General features: G+C 31.6%; 1 pseudogene; it reads right to left on the reverse strand.

Annotated features, from left to right (window-relative positions):
• Positions 1 to 7,031: 7,031 nt before the first annotated feature.
• On the reverse strand, positions 7,032 to 16,236 carry LOC121392595 (annotated as a pseudogene).
• Positions 16,237 to 16,604: the final 368 nt, after the last annotated feature.

Consider the following 16,604-nt stretch of genomic DNA (forward strand, 5'->3'; position numbering starts at 1 on the left):
TGCTGATATCAAATGGAACATATACATGTATAGATGGAAGAAGAAAGAGGTAAGTATTTATGTATTACTTATTATCAGATTATAGTGCTAACAATATAAGACACGATGTTGCTTCAGGTATACCTCTATGGAATTACTATTGTTTACCTGCTATTGAATTTTACTATTTAGTTGTATACTATCATTATCAGTGACATTGTTTATATCATCATTCTTGTATATCATATTTATGTAACTAGTCATAATACCCTCTGTTAACTGGGTCTCAACCTTTCAATATTCAGTTGAGACATACCACAAATTACATTTGATGTCATTTGTAATGTTAAATGTTGATAATAATATTGTATAGCCAAATTATCTGAAATTCCTATTGCACATTATATAAGTTATTGTAATCACTTCCTGTCGCAGTATTTAATACCAAACCTTCATTTTTTGTGAATTGATGCTTCATAAATTTTGAATACCAGCTATTGATATTAACTAATAAATCTGTAGATAATAAAACAATTTTGACAATAATTAAATCTCTTTAAAATGATCACAGTCCCTAGTCAAGTTTAAACTCTTGCAAATTTTACCATTTTATTAACTCTCTAGGTAGATGCTTTGAAGCACAATTGATGACAGTCATATTATAGTTGGTTAATACCATATTAATTGGAACAACTGTCATGACTTGTAACATTAAGTGAAGTGTAATTAATATTGTAGTTTTTGTCAGAAACACAATGGTCTAGTGAATTTATATTTAATTAACAATGGTATTTAATATTTATCTGATAGATGCCTATAAGAGAGCTCTAGCAGAAGGAGAAATGGATGTTGCATATGGACGTGTTATGTTACTTGGTTCAGCAGGGGTAGGGAAAAGTAGCTTAAAGCGATCATTGATGAAGTTACCATGGCAACCTCACACTACCAGTACAATTATATCTGATGTCAGCTGTGTTCGACCATTTGGACATGAGTGGTATGCTACGAGCCTGGAAGATACTGACGACAAATGGAGAGAAGTAACCTTTGAAGACGAGATAGAAGAAATGGCACAATTACTTGCTAGAGTATATAAGATTGTTCCAGTCGCAGATCTGTGTTCAATACAGTGGCAGCCTCAGCACTCTACCCTATAGCTGCTATGATGAGGATTCTTCATCCTTATCTTCACAGCTAGTTCAAGATATAGAGACCACTAAAGTCAATGAAATTCTTTCAAAGGCTATAGCTCGTTCCAAACGTATATCCACAGATGATGTTAGCAGTATTAAACCTCAGCCATTTTTGCACATCTGGGATTGTGGTGGTCAGCCTGTTTTTCTAGAAATTCTCCCTGCCTTCCTGACTCCTCGTACGTTATTCCTCCTCCTGTTTGATGCTTCTAAGGATTTGAATGAAATGTGGCAGTCGGTGCAGAATATTGAGGAAGGCATATTCTTGGTGAGAAGGAAAACATCAGCACACTTGACCTGATGCTCAACTGGATGGCTAACATTCATGGTCACCTCATTCGTCGTGAGAGAGAAGGTAGTCTTTGTGAATACCCTCGTATGTACTGCATTGGTAGTCATGGTGATATTTTAAAGACAGATGAGAAGAAGAAAGCAGTTGTAGATGAGCTGGAGTCCAACTACAAAGGTAAAGCATTTATGGAACTTGTTAAAGAAACTTTGATTATTGACAACACCACTTCTGGTAAAGGAAAACATGAAGATCCTAATCTCATTAAACTACGTAGAGCTATTTGTCAGTTTACATATGAAAAGCTCATTGTCAAGACTCCAGTTAGTTGGGTTCTCTTTCGCAAAATAATCCAATTGTTTGATAAAAATGTAATTGATCTTAAAGAAGCTCATGCTATTGGAGTAGCTTGTAAAATACCTCATGATGATGTTCCAAAGGTTCTCCTGTTTTACCATGATCTAGGAGTAGTGCTGTTCTATCCCCATATTACTGGTTTAAGAAATAAAGTTATAATTAATCCAAAATGGTTTGTGGAAACACTTGGAAAAGTGTTCACACTAGATGGACAAGCTGATGGACAAACCAGACTAATGTGGACATTACTACAGGAAAAAGGCATTCTAGTACAACCATTTTATGTGTCCCTTTGGAAAGAATGTAGAGCAGACCTTAGTCCAGAAGCAATAATTGAACTTTTAGTTCATTTTCGTCTTGCTGCTAAAGTTATTACTAAAGAATATTATGATCGAACAGTCAAGCAATATTTTTTTGCCAGCCACACTTCCGACCTTCAAAGGTGATCCCAACGAAGCTCTACAAGTTATCGTCTTCAAGCTACCCCACTACATATCACTTTTAGCACAAAGTTTGTACCTCCTGGTTTCTTCACACGTTTCATCACCTCCCTTGCCAGTAATCCATCTTGTGAGCTTATGTTTAAATGTGGTATATATCGTAATCGTGTCACCTTTATATATCACAAATCAGATGATCACATCACACTCACTGATCTCCACTATGCTATACAAGTTGATGTATTACGATATGCTCCATCTAACTTCGACATTCCATCATTTGATACAATATGCCAAGAGCTATTGAGTGATCTTAAAAGTTATGGAGATCTTGTTGAACAAACTCTTACAGGTCATTGGGGAATGATGAATGAATCTACTCAATCTGTCTCTATGGAGAGGGAATTTCGATATGTATGTAGATCAAAAGAATGTGATCAATCTGAGGTTCATTACTTCAATATATCAGTAGATAATTCTTCATTCACTGTGAAAAGAGTATGTATAGATCATATCGTAGACCTACTACTGAGGAAAGAGTCTGGTTTAAAGATGGAACATACAGAAGAGGTACACTTCATGAGAGTACATTATAATGTCTCAATATATTCTTTATAGGCAGTGTCTCTTGAATCATCATCACCTTCCTGTAAGCCATGGTATCAAGTGCTACTGGTCAAATTTGTCAGCAAGAGTCTCTTGAAAGTGAAATAGGTAAGTCAGATCATCATGTATATGAATTTGTTATGTAACTTGTGATAATTACATGTACATAATGTTTTGTGATCTTTATTAGTTTGAATATTTATATAGTCGTCATCTTACATAGTTAATACATATTATATTTATTATAGATATTTCTAGTATTCTATCAAAAGTTCCTACTGGTAAAGATGCCCTCTCATTGCTCATTCCTATTATGAATCAGTGGTATATTATTGGTGGTGCTTTAGACGTTAGTCCTGGTAAGCTTAATAGTTTAGATCAAAGCCAGGATCCAGTCAAGACAAAGCTTTTCAAAGTCATTACATATTGGCTGGATGAAAAAGCTAGTGCAGCTACTTGGGGAGAGCTGCTTGAAGCAGTTGAAGGTGACATTGTGGAAAGTCGTCAAACTGGTGAGAGTATTCATCAATTTCTGAGAAAACCAGATATATATGCTAAATATTCTAACAAATGAGTTGATTGCTTTTGTTACAACACAAACACACTTATTTTTAGAACTTGTATTCATTCTTCAAATTGTTCTACATAACATTATATTTTGATAATAACTTAGTTTCTGTCTTCTTAGTTTTAATTTTAACTTTAATATGTCTTGAGTTTGTATTAAAATGTTAATATATCTACATGAAGTTTTATTAATGATTTCTACTTTCTAGTCAACATACATGATACATTATTTGGTCTTATAGTTACATAAATTGTGTCATATATTATATACTTGTCCAGCTTTGTCATAATACTACAGTTGTTTATATCACATGTTGGACCAGACAAGTCATAATCTACACCCACACTTTGTGTTAGTTTAAAAGTATAGCAATCTCTAGTCTCAGTTTACTAGTATTTAGCTTGTGCATCAAGTAACAATGAAGTTAAACTACTTTACTGTTCTAGTCCTTACAATATTATTGATAAAGACTAGTAATGCATTCAGTAGTGGAGCTCCTTCAGATGCATGCAGTACTATGCAACCAAGTCATGGAACTAATGTACCTAGTGATTGTGGACCTAATTGTCCATTTAATGTGGCAGTAACTAATATTGGTGGACAACCAGTTCAAGGCAATGTTGATTATCGATGTGGACAAGTACATACAAGTAAGTAAAATGACTATATTGTGTTTTGTACAAGTACATTAGAGGAAGTGATTGACTAATATAGTTACTAACAGTGTTAATATATTATTAATTGATTATTGTACTCTGTTGATATAGTGGAAGATATCTACTAACATCATTAAGAGATATTGAATTAAATTATTTTAATATCTTGACATCTTTCTCTTTTAGTTGTAGTATCTACTGATGATCCATCAGTTCAATTTCGTGGCTCCATGTTAGAAATACGAGAGACCACTAATACTTTTGATAACCAGTCACCATTTGCTGGTCAATTCATGGACTTTGGAGTATCACAAGCTGGTACATGTCCTGGTGTTGGACCTGTAAGTAGTTTATAGAATATATGGTTTGTAATATATAGTATGTACACATTGTTGTATTACAACATGATATCTTTCTAAGTAGTATATTATAAAGATACAATAATTATATTGATATTCTGTGTTTTTGGACCATGTTACTTGTTGAAGATTTGTCAGGTCAAAGCAACAATTTTAGCCTCAATAATAAACTTGATTGATCTCTACAGCAAAATAATGTCTATCTTAAATGTATGATGTATTTACAGTAACAAATATACTTTGTTTAATATTCATAATTATATAACATATAGTTATGTTAGGCCATCATAATAGTTTAGTTATAATATAACATTATGTTTTAGGGTGCTTATGGTACACATACTGAGAACAGTGATAAGACTTCTCTTGCTTTTCAATGGTTAGCACCTTCTAATGGTAATGCTCCTTCATCAGTGACTATATGGTAAGGTCTTCATAATACATCATTACTGTGCTCTAATCTTGTTAAGTTCACTGTGTGTAGAATGTTTACTTTATATCATGTTACACTGAGAGGTCCTGATCTTGTAAGTAAAATATCTCGTCATTTTATGTCATATATATGTAATATGTATACAGACACCAGACCCAGTGTTTTGTGATACTGCTACTACATCACTACCCTACCAACAACTACTGCACCCACTACTCCACCACTACCCACCACTACCCCACCCACTACCCCGCTAACTCCACCACACCCGCCAACTACTCCACCAACTACTCCACCAACTACTACCCACCCACTACCACCCGCCCCCTACCCACTATATCCACCCCACACACCCCGCCAACTACTCCACCAACTACTCCACCACTACCCGCCAACTACTCCACCCACTACTCCACCAACTACCCCACCAACTACTCCACCCCACTCCACCAACTACCCCCCACTACTCCACCAACTACTCCACCAACTACTCACCAACTACCCACACCACCACTACTCCACCCCCCACCCCGCCAACTACTCCACCCTACTACCTCCACCAACTACTCCACCAAGTACTCCACCCACTACCATACTACACAACCTACATTACCATCAAGTAAAAATACATTAAATGTAAAATTATCAGTTTTTTTATTATTATTTATGTTAACAGAACGACCTAAGAAATTCAAAATTTCTTTAGTCAGGGATTCTCCAATAATTAGAGGTAACAGTGTACTTGTTTATATCAAGACATCACATAGGAGTATTAAACTGTCCTGTAAAATAACTAGTAGAAAATGGAGAGATTGTAAGTTATATATATTACATGTAACATACAATATCAATGAATATGTACAGGTAGTTCTGGAGTTGTTATATTTTATGATCTTCCTTCACACAATACACCTTATATTTGAATATACGTGGTTATTCTTATTATGGATATGATGAATTTGACAGGATTTTTTGGATTGGTAAGTCATATTATATGTTATTAATAGCTATCATATTGTTGTGTCATATTTTTATTATCTTAGTTACATTAACTACATGAAGTGTCTGACATATGTTTAATATCTCTGTTATCACATTACAGTTGAGACTGACCCTATAATTATATAGTTATTATAGCTAATTATTACATGTGATATTATGATAATATGATATTTCTTTCATAGGTAAACGACTGTTCTGTGCTGTTGGCTTTATCAATAATGGTCTTACAATTAATGACTCTAATGCTATTGCTGAGTTTAGAGCTGTTGGAAAAGCTGTAGAGTCCTACTGTGTCAACTAGATAATGAAGACTATTATCACTGTAAGTCACTCTTGATATATAAAAAATATCATATACATGTTTTGACATTTTACAAATACCATGATCTACTAGATTTAGATATATATCCTCATGTACTGATAATCTATATTGTATACTGGTATATTGTGTACTGGTATATTGTGTACTGGTATATTGTGTACTGGTATATTGTATACTGGTATATTGTATTACTGGTATATTGTGTACTGGTATATTGTGTACTTGTATATTGTATACTGGTATATTGTGTACTGATATATTGTGTACTGGTATATTTATTATACTGGGTATATGATGTACTGGTATATTGTATACTGGTATATTGTGTACTGGTATATTGTATACTGGTATATTGTGTACTGGTATCTATGATAAAGGAAGTATCTATTTAAAGTACCAAGACCCTTTACTAATTACCATAAATGATGATAAGTGAGGATTTATTAGGTTTATGGGTTCTAAACCATAAAACTAAATGTATTATTACATGTAATGTTCCTTGTTCATATTTTATCTCTCATGTATAAGGTACCAGTCCTGTTACTATTGAGAATTTAAGTTCTGGTAAACACACATTTATCATAAAACCACAAGGAATGAGCTGTACCAGGAAAAGAGCTGTAGCCATCCGTTTCTATATCTGAAGAACATCATGTTCATCTATTTATATGTACAATTTGTTGTTAGTTAAGTTATAAAGAAGACATAGTTTATTTAAATAGCAAGGCCTTTACAAAATTTATTTATTTAATTATATTCAATACAATATATAGTGTAACAAAGATTAAAATGTCAGTTTAAAAAGTTCTATTATTACTAAAAATATTCTAATTATTAGGTAGGGCTAGTTCAGGTATGTTGTAGTAGGAGATCAAGAGAACTAGGATTAGCTAGAGCTCCACGTTGTTTGATGTCACCTCCTGAAATGATCTTCTTGACAGCTACCTCAACCTTCTTAGATTAATAGTATACTGAAGAAAGAGAGAAAAAAGACTTAACATAATGTAAAATAGTCAGTATATAACAAAAGTTTTGTCTGCTATTAACACTAGCTATATTTATATCCATAGTTACCTGTAACAATGACTACAGTATTTTAACTATTACCAGTATATATTACTAAAGACAATACTTACTGGAATATCTTGAATCTTAGTATGACAGCTGGAACATGTCGTGCTGACAGTTCACGTCTAATGACAGTCTTAACTTTACTAACTAGCTCTGGAGTAAATCTAATCACAGTAATATAACAAGATGCTTTTTAAGTGTAGAGTGATACCTGTATCCATCTGCCATTTTCAAAAAGAGGATGACCCTTTCATCAGAGCCAGTAGACTGTCCTACACACACACTATCAGCAACTTCGTCAAATTTCTCCACTAGAAATAATACAAATGTAATATAACATGTCATATATCATAATATGTATGTAAGTTATTGAGTACTAACAACAAGTTGTGCTAGTAATACTTACCAATATTGTAAATTTCAGCACTTCCAAATCGAAACACCATTAGGATTTAAAGTACCATCACTAAAAGACAATATACAGTGTATATTTACAATATATTCATTTTAGTGATTTTTCATTTGATGGTTAATTGTCTCTCTATTCTATTTATAGTCCATCCATCAATCCATTTACTCATATACCTTCTTCCTAACATAAACAATTCCTCCAGTTTTAGAGCTAATAGTACAATAGTCACCATGTGCCCATACATCTATAATATACAGATATTGTAACTAGACAATATATTAGTCTAATATACAAGACACAACAAACAATTAATACATACATGACAAAATTAAACAAATAACATATTAACTGTAGATCAATATCTAGTATAGTCTTTAAATAATACAACAATATCATACATAATATATAACTTCTTATTCAAACATGACAATACTTGTGTAATATAGTATTATCACATGTACATTAACCTCACAATAACTATAGTCAATATACTTTATCAGGAGTGCATGTATAAAATAAAATAGAGAAGGAGTGTGAATCACCCACAAACATTAATGAAATAATTCAGTTGTGTTCCACAATACTGAATATACTATGTTTAGACACAACATAAAGATCTTAAAAGCAAGACACACTCCTTGTATTAGCTTCATATGTCACATGTACATCATAGCTATGCTTTCCAGAAACGTTTCTAGGTTAGTGACACAAGTTCTGTCATATACTACACCAGATCAGTACATGGTCATCAAGACTTATAATTATAAACACAGACAAGGTTATATCAAAGTTTAGCATCATCTTATGTCCTTTCTTTTGTACTAGTCCTAATTTCATGTTTATTCCAATAATATATGTAATGTTAATATTTAACAAAACACATTTGTTTTTGTCTAAATTAACAAAATATTGTCTATTGATAAGACTAAAATAATAAAATAGCAACTATACAATGACAACACATGTACATACTACATACATACATACATATTACACACACACACACACACACACCACACACACACACACACACACACACACAAACACACACACACACACACCACACACACACACACACACACACACACACACCACACAACACACACACACACACACACACAAATATATATAGTACAAATCAAATTATCTCATTAATGTGTGGGCAATACACAATTCTTCCCTCTTTCTTTTCATCATATAACTTCTGATATTATATTAAATATAATTTACTGTACAAACTCAAGGTAGTACATGGAGGTTGTGATCTAGAAATTCTATACCTTTGAACATGGCAAAGTATGCTTTTTGATATTTAATGCCATCTCATCATTCCAGAAATGTGTGTTGGCATTGAAGGAAATGGTTTAGTACACACTAACTCACCACTCTCATAAATATATGGGATCACCTATTGAAGGATATAACATATAATATCACAATATACACAATTAAAAAAAGTCAAAACTACTACAAGACAGACTAATTGTCTACAGAGACAAAAGATTAGTCTATTCTATCACAAATGTGACTACATTGTTGTACAGTGGTCACCCACAATAATATCAATATAATATCATACTATACAATAGTAACTGTGGTCTGTATAGTACAGTAGTATAGAGTGACCTTACTAGTAACTGTGGTCTGTATAGTATAGAGTGACCTTACTAGTTACCAATAGTAAGGTGACCTCGGTAATAACTAGCAGTTTAATATCAGTATAAACTACCATCCACTATACGTCAATACTAAACTGCCATTAATAACTATGTTATATATTACTATTTGTTATATTCATACCATCAAGATTCCAGCATTCAACTGCCATGCCTAAGTTCCTAGCTTGAAGTTTCCTTTATAAACTGGTAGAGTAGGATTTTGTCCAGCGAAACATGAGATAATATCAGTACACCTGATAACAAGAACAACAGAGACAATTATTTGCTAAAACTTATGTCACATCAAATATGTTATTGATATACTAATATTAATATATCATTGATGTCCTATTGGTATATTGTGTACTGCTTCAGTAACGAGGAATTCATAATAACCTCATCAAAATTATCAGTTATTACAAAAAATGACATCATCATTAGCAGACACATGTACACAAGTGATTGGGTACAAATTAACAATCCTTATCCCTTTGCCAATGGAAATTAATCTTAATTGAAACATGTCTTCCTGGGTACAGGTGCTTGTTGTAAAACTACTAATTGCTACCAAATACTTTAGAACAATAAAAAATCATAGCAGAGGACATCAAATAGTCTCTCTGTCAGATCTTTCTTTAGGACACAAAATATTTTGCTTCAACAGAAAATTTATCTTTCTAGTTTCTTACTTTTGGCTGATGCTAATTAAGCAACTCTTAAACATCTTGAAAGTTGTAGTTTATAATAATACTGTTTGTTTTCAGACTATTTAACTGAAAATACAAATGTTCAAGAACCTTAGCTTTCACCAAATTCTATTGTTCTTACTATGAACTCTCAAAAGTTATCTCAAGTATTATTTCTTATAGAGGCAATTCAAGATACTCATGATATGTCATTGATGACATACTTCATACAATTACAATGAAAATTAAAGGTATTGGCTAACATGCTGTATGTCAATCAAATCTTGATCATCAATTTATTATATGATATGATTCAAAGGAATCATATCATTATTTTATAATATGTCTATATTTAGAGTAAAAAACATTTTAGAAATGATGTATAACTGACAATGTCAAAAAAGAAGAAACAAGGTATGATGACCCAGAGATATCAAAATCATAACATAAGTAGTTCAATCTTAAAACTTGAAGAAACTGTTAGATACAACTGTAATATTAAATATTGCTATATCATTGTATACAGCATTTGATAGTATTAGTGGGTCCAAATTTGGATAAAGCCTATAAATTTAATACTAATATTGATAGTGAAATGTTTGAGTGTTTATTATGATGTTTACTGTTATATTATATTGCAATACCCAGGAGAAGTATAATTAAGAAACAAACATTTATCTATTTAGCTAATTCTTTAACAACACTTCATAACTAACAGCAAGTCTTATTAGCTGTAAAAAAAACTCAGTGATGCCAAGTAGGTACTTAAATAAGCCTACAAGTCATTTTAATAGTTATTTAAAAGCATCATAGTGGTTGAATGTAGTGGCCATTTTTCGGGCCCATTCCTACATACAGTATTAATATGTATATATCCATAAACAATATGGTTACATAAAGATTAATACATGTAGATTATACCAGTAAGACTGGACTTACCAGATATTGAACCTAACAGAAACATCTTCCTTTATTTTAGAGTAGACATATTCATAACTCTGTGGTTTAAGAGGTGATCCAGTAGATAATATAGTATGAAGTGTGTCCAACTTATGAGTTAACATATAAACAATAAGGAAAACATACACACTAATAAAACACATCATTAAAAGTACATTAGCAGAGATACACATGTAGTATATTAATAATACATGTAATATTATAATGTAGAGCTGTATGGATCAATTAAAATATCACATATTTATTTTGTAATCATTACTATGTTTGTTAAAAATGAAAGAGTACAATTATAAAAAATTTCACTACATGATATCACAATAGAGCATTGTACTATAATGATTATAGAAACTATAAAACAAAATACAAAATGGAGAACTAAATGTTTATATGTGATCACTATCAGCTCACAACAAATGTTAATTGATTCATTAGTTAATAAATATATTAGTAGTTAGACTTATTGTCCTTTTTCTTGCCACGTGTTATAATCTAATAGGATTACTGTCTCTACATTATATCTTGTTATATACAACTGTTATACTTATAGGTGTGATGTCTCTCTCTTCTAAAGCAGCCAGCCATCTTGCTCCAGTCCAAGTATTGTAATGCTATATAATAAAGATTATGTACTTAGAATTGAAAGATACCAACTTTGTATAGAAAGTCAGAAACTCTTAAGAAATGATTGTTATCATAAAATAAATTTCCATTCAAAAGCACTTTATGTGACAAGCTAATTATTAAAGCTCCACCCACTACGCTATGAATATTAATAACTTACCCAAAATTATCCACACAGTCCCACATACATTAGGTGAGGGTATAAATGGAGAGCAGCATCATAATACTATAGTAGCTCCTACTGCTAGAGCTGATACTAACCAATTCCACATCATCCAACCAGTTATGTGTGTGAGAATGAGAGAGGAGAGAATGAGAGAGAGAGAGAGAGAGATTAATATTTTTTATAATATTAATATCAATTATTAGTATACTCACTGTTGTATAATAAAACAGTACATCATTACTGGTCATATTGCCATGCAGCATGTGCTCCTTCAGATGTTGTATAAGAGTCCCCTATAGAAGATATATATATATATAGTACTAGTAATATACAATATATACATATAATATATATAGTACTAGTAATATACAATATATACTAAAGTGAACTACTAGGTACTATAAGGCCTGTGTGTGAAAAGTGGGTAAGAAAAATTCAACTATATTTTCAATTGTGTATTTATATGAGTTTGGCCTAATAGACTTCCATTTAAATAGAATGTTATTATATGTGTGATATAGCTGATATCACACATCAAACAGTGTGATACAGCTGATATCATAGATCATCAGTGTGATACAGCTGATATTAAGATCAAACAGTGTGATACAGCTGATATCACAGATCAAACCAGTGTGATACAGCTGATATCATAGATCAAACAAGTGCTTTAAGTGACTAACAAGGACAATCTAAGAGACTTGAAACAAAATTCAATTATCCTTAGTCATACTGGTAAAAAGGAAGTTAGTCACTCAAGTTATAAACAAGACAGTTCTAAGTGCAAGGACTATAGATCATGAAAGCAAAAAATAAGTTACTATGTTGTATACAAGTGAGCAGATTGTTGTGTAAAAGAATTAAGATAACATTACAAACTATGTTAGTCAAAGGGTTAAAATAGTGTGTGTTGATGACAGTCTACACATACAATCATGTTTCTATAGACTCACCCCCAACAGAGTGTACCATACATTACATGTACATGGACATACTCACTCCAACAGAGTGTACCATACATACATGTACATGGACATACTCACCCCAACAGAGTGTACCAACATTACATGTACATGGACATACTCACCCCAACAGAGTGTACCAATACATTACATGTACATGGACATACTCACCCCAACAGAGTGTACCATACATTACATGTACATGGACATACTCACCCCACAGAGTGTACCATACATTTTGGTGTTCCAGTAGTACCAGAAGAGTACATTTAAATAGAGGATGATTAAAAGGAACCTGTTCAAATGTCAGATCAGAGTTTTCATAGCCATCCACAAAATCATCCAATAAAACACTACAAACAAAAACAATAAGGAATGTGTACATATATACAATAAACAAGTACACAATAACAACAACATAAATAATACAGTAAGTAAGTATTAATACTATGTAACTATTAAATAGTATATTTATTACATTAACTACTACTTACTATTAAGACTAGTCAGGTAGTAATATTCTATAGCTACAACAATATGTCACATGACCTTCCTTACCAGTTTGGTATCATTGATGTATTAATATACTACTTCTCTTTACAAAATGGATGAAGTACAACTTTCTCTAAATCTGTAGTCCTTCAACAACACTTTTCAATTTCTCTAAATGATCATGAATTTTGCCATGGGTATTCTAACAGCATTCACTGAGAATATAATCTTAGGTTGGATCTGTGTAAATCGATCTAGAACACCCTAGTATGTGTGTGTGTGTATGTATGTATGTGGTGTGTGTGTAAGAAAGATATAAAGTTTGTGAATCAAATGAACATTGACAACAACATGATTTCTCATATAATACTAATTAAAAACAATACAATTATGTACTATAATACTAACATGTACTACATAATATTAACATGTATTATAATACTAACATGTACTACATAATATTAAAATGTATTATAATACTAACATGTACATTATATATTAACATGTATTATAATACTAACATGTACATTATAATATTAACATGTCTTATAATACTAACATGTACTACATAATATTAACATGTCTTATAATACTAACATGTAAATTATAATATTAATATGTATTATAATAATCGATCTAGAACACCCTATGTATGTGTGTGTGTGTGTGTATGTGTGTGTGGTGTGTGTGTGTATGTATGTGTATGTATGTATGTGTGTGTATGTATGTATGTGTGTGTGTGTAAGAAAGATATAAAGTTTGTGAATCAAATGAACATTGACAACAATATACTTTATCATTACTAATGGTCTCCAACACTAAGTACTACTTACAATATATCCCTTAAATTACTAATATATTTACAATACTATAATGTACTATATATGCATTTTAACAATAGACTTGTATCTTAGTTGGTAAACTGTCTTGTAATTACAAGTGTCATGTCAAAGGTCAATGACAGTGATTTCTCATTAATACTAATTAAACACAATACAATTATGTACTATAATACTAACATGTTATACATAATACTAGCATGTATTATAATACTAACATGTACTACATAATACTAGCATGTACTATAATACTAACATGTACTACATAATATTAATATGTATTATAATACTAACATGTACATTATAATATTAATATGTATTATAATAACTGGTCTTACTCATGCACGTAAAAAGTTGTCGCCAAAATTTACATATTTGTGATTATCCTGACCAACATGTTTAATTAAGTGTGGTTGATTTGTATGTGGGGTGTGACTTATTTTAAATGAATTGTAGGATCACAAAAATTAAAATCCAATAGAAAATACCAACTATATAGTAGTTCCTAATATGAGTATATCTCAAGTATAGGTAACATCTGGTCAGTTCCCAATTTTTATTTGCTCTAATATTAAATAAACTTTGGTTTTGTAAATTAAAATTTTGTTGGTGCCTATTCATTACAAGGTAGTAATCTACCTTGTAAGATTATACAGAACAATATTAGCTATAATATATTATATAGTATAATAAATGTCTTCTTTTAGTGTAGTCATAATATTATTTGGTATACTAGTTACTTACAGTGACTCCAAAATCAGGTGATGTGGAGCTCCAAGTCGCCCCAATACTTGATGTAGCTAACATTGCTTCAACAGCCAGATTGGAATTAGGGAGATACCCTGTAATAAATGAGATTATTAGCAGCATCATATTCATTAACAGTATTACTAATATAGTGAAGACTTCAACCACTACTGTATTAATGTAACAATAGAGTATAATATCTTAGGTAATTGACATAGTTAATTTTACAGAACTCGGAACTTTAAAAAAAATATAAAAATATAATTTGTAATTTTTTAGAGTGTCAACTGTTACTTTCACAAAAAAAAAAAATAACTTTCACATAAATTTATAAACAACATAGTTCTTGTACACAACTTAACACAATGTACGATATACTAATAACTTACCAACTACTCTATCTCCTGTTTTAACACCAGCAGAACGCAAAGCAGCTGCCAAGGTAGCCACTCTTTGTTGAGGTCAGAGAATGTAATGTAACCAAGGATCTTGACCTTCACCTAGTAGATATATGAGATCATATTAACAGAGTTAACACAGGATTAAGTAATGTAACTATATAATATTAGCAATAAAACTTACCATATGTTATCAATGCCACTTTGTCCTGTTGAGGACATTGTAACACATTCTCTGCATAGTTCAACTGACAGCCATGAAAACCACTCTGGTATCTCTGTAATATTCTTATAGTGTCTACACCTACAAGAGAGAAGGACAAGAGTAACTTTACAGTTATGTAATGTACAAAGTCAAAAGAAGTGACACAAATTAAATTTAATGATATTCATAGCTCATGATATTATCTGTACATATCATGTCATTATAGGGTCACCTCTTCATAAGGTTGAGAGAACTTAATACCAGAAAAATGAAAAAAAAAAACTCTTCCCAAAAGATGTCGTACTTCTGAACTGACCACTCCCAACAATCATTATAACTCACTAGAAATAAATGTGATATATTAACTACTGTATAGTAGATAATGTAAAATTCAAAGATATTATTTTATTAAAACAGCAATTAGGATATAATAATATAACCACTATAATACTAACAAGATACAAAGTGTGAATTTAAGGATATCCTGGAGTATATGACACTTCATTATAATTATGAATGAAACGATCTGCCCAGATATGATACGCAGTCAGGTGAATCACTAAATCCCTCCAAATTATATAACATTATTTATTTGTGACTTAGAACATCATATTATAACAAAAAAATTAGTTTTTCCTCCATGATGTCCCTGTTAGATGTGATAATATAAGATATATATACTATAACAGTCACATACATGGCTTCTGTCAAAACTTACCTAAACGGAGATTATGTTTATGGTTGATCGTCTCTCTAAAGGTATCAATACGTGTGTTGTATTCTGAAGGACTCCACATACACTTTGGACAATCCATGATGCCTACTAAAGTCTTCTAATTTCAAATCTTCAAATCGGATGTTTTTAACCGCCAACGCTTGTTTACCACTGGGGTCTGATAGGGATTCCAGGACTACCGGAGATATCCGAAAAAAGACTCGCTCGAAATGACTTCTCGTATGATTCGTACGATAACTAAGCAGTCACTGCAGTGCTCGCTTTATATAGAGTTTTGACATCCGGTAATGATGTAACATAAAGGAAATAATTATCAAAGAGGGTGGGCAATACAAGTGTAATATAATACATAACTATATTATAAAGTATTACAATATTTTGCGTTGTGCATATGCACTGCCACATAAGTTATCATGACAGATAAGTCAGTTGTCTTTAACACGGTCC

Source organism: Gigantopelta aegis, unplaced genomic scaffold (assembly GCF_016097555.1).
Source record: "Gigantopelta aegis isolate Gae_Host unplaced genomic scaffold, Gae_host_genome ctg4128_pilon_pilon, whole genome shotgun sequence".
NCBI classification, from domain to species: Eukaryota; Metazoa; Mollusca; class Gastropoda; order Neomphalida; family Peltospiridae; genus Gigantopelta; species Gigantopelta aegis.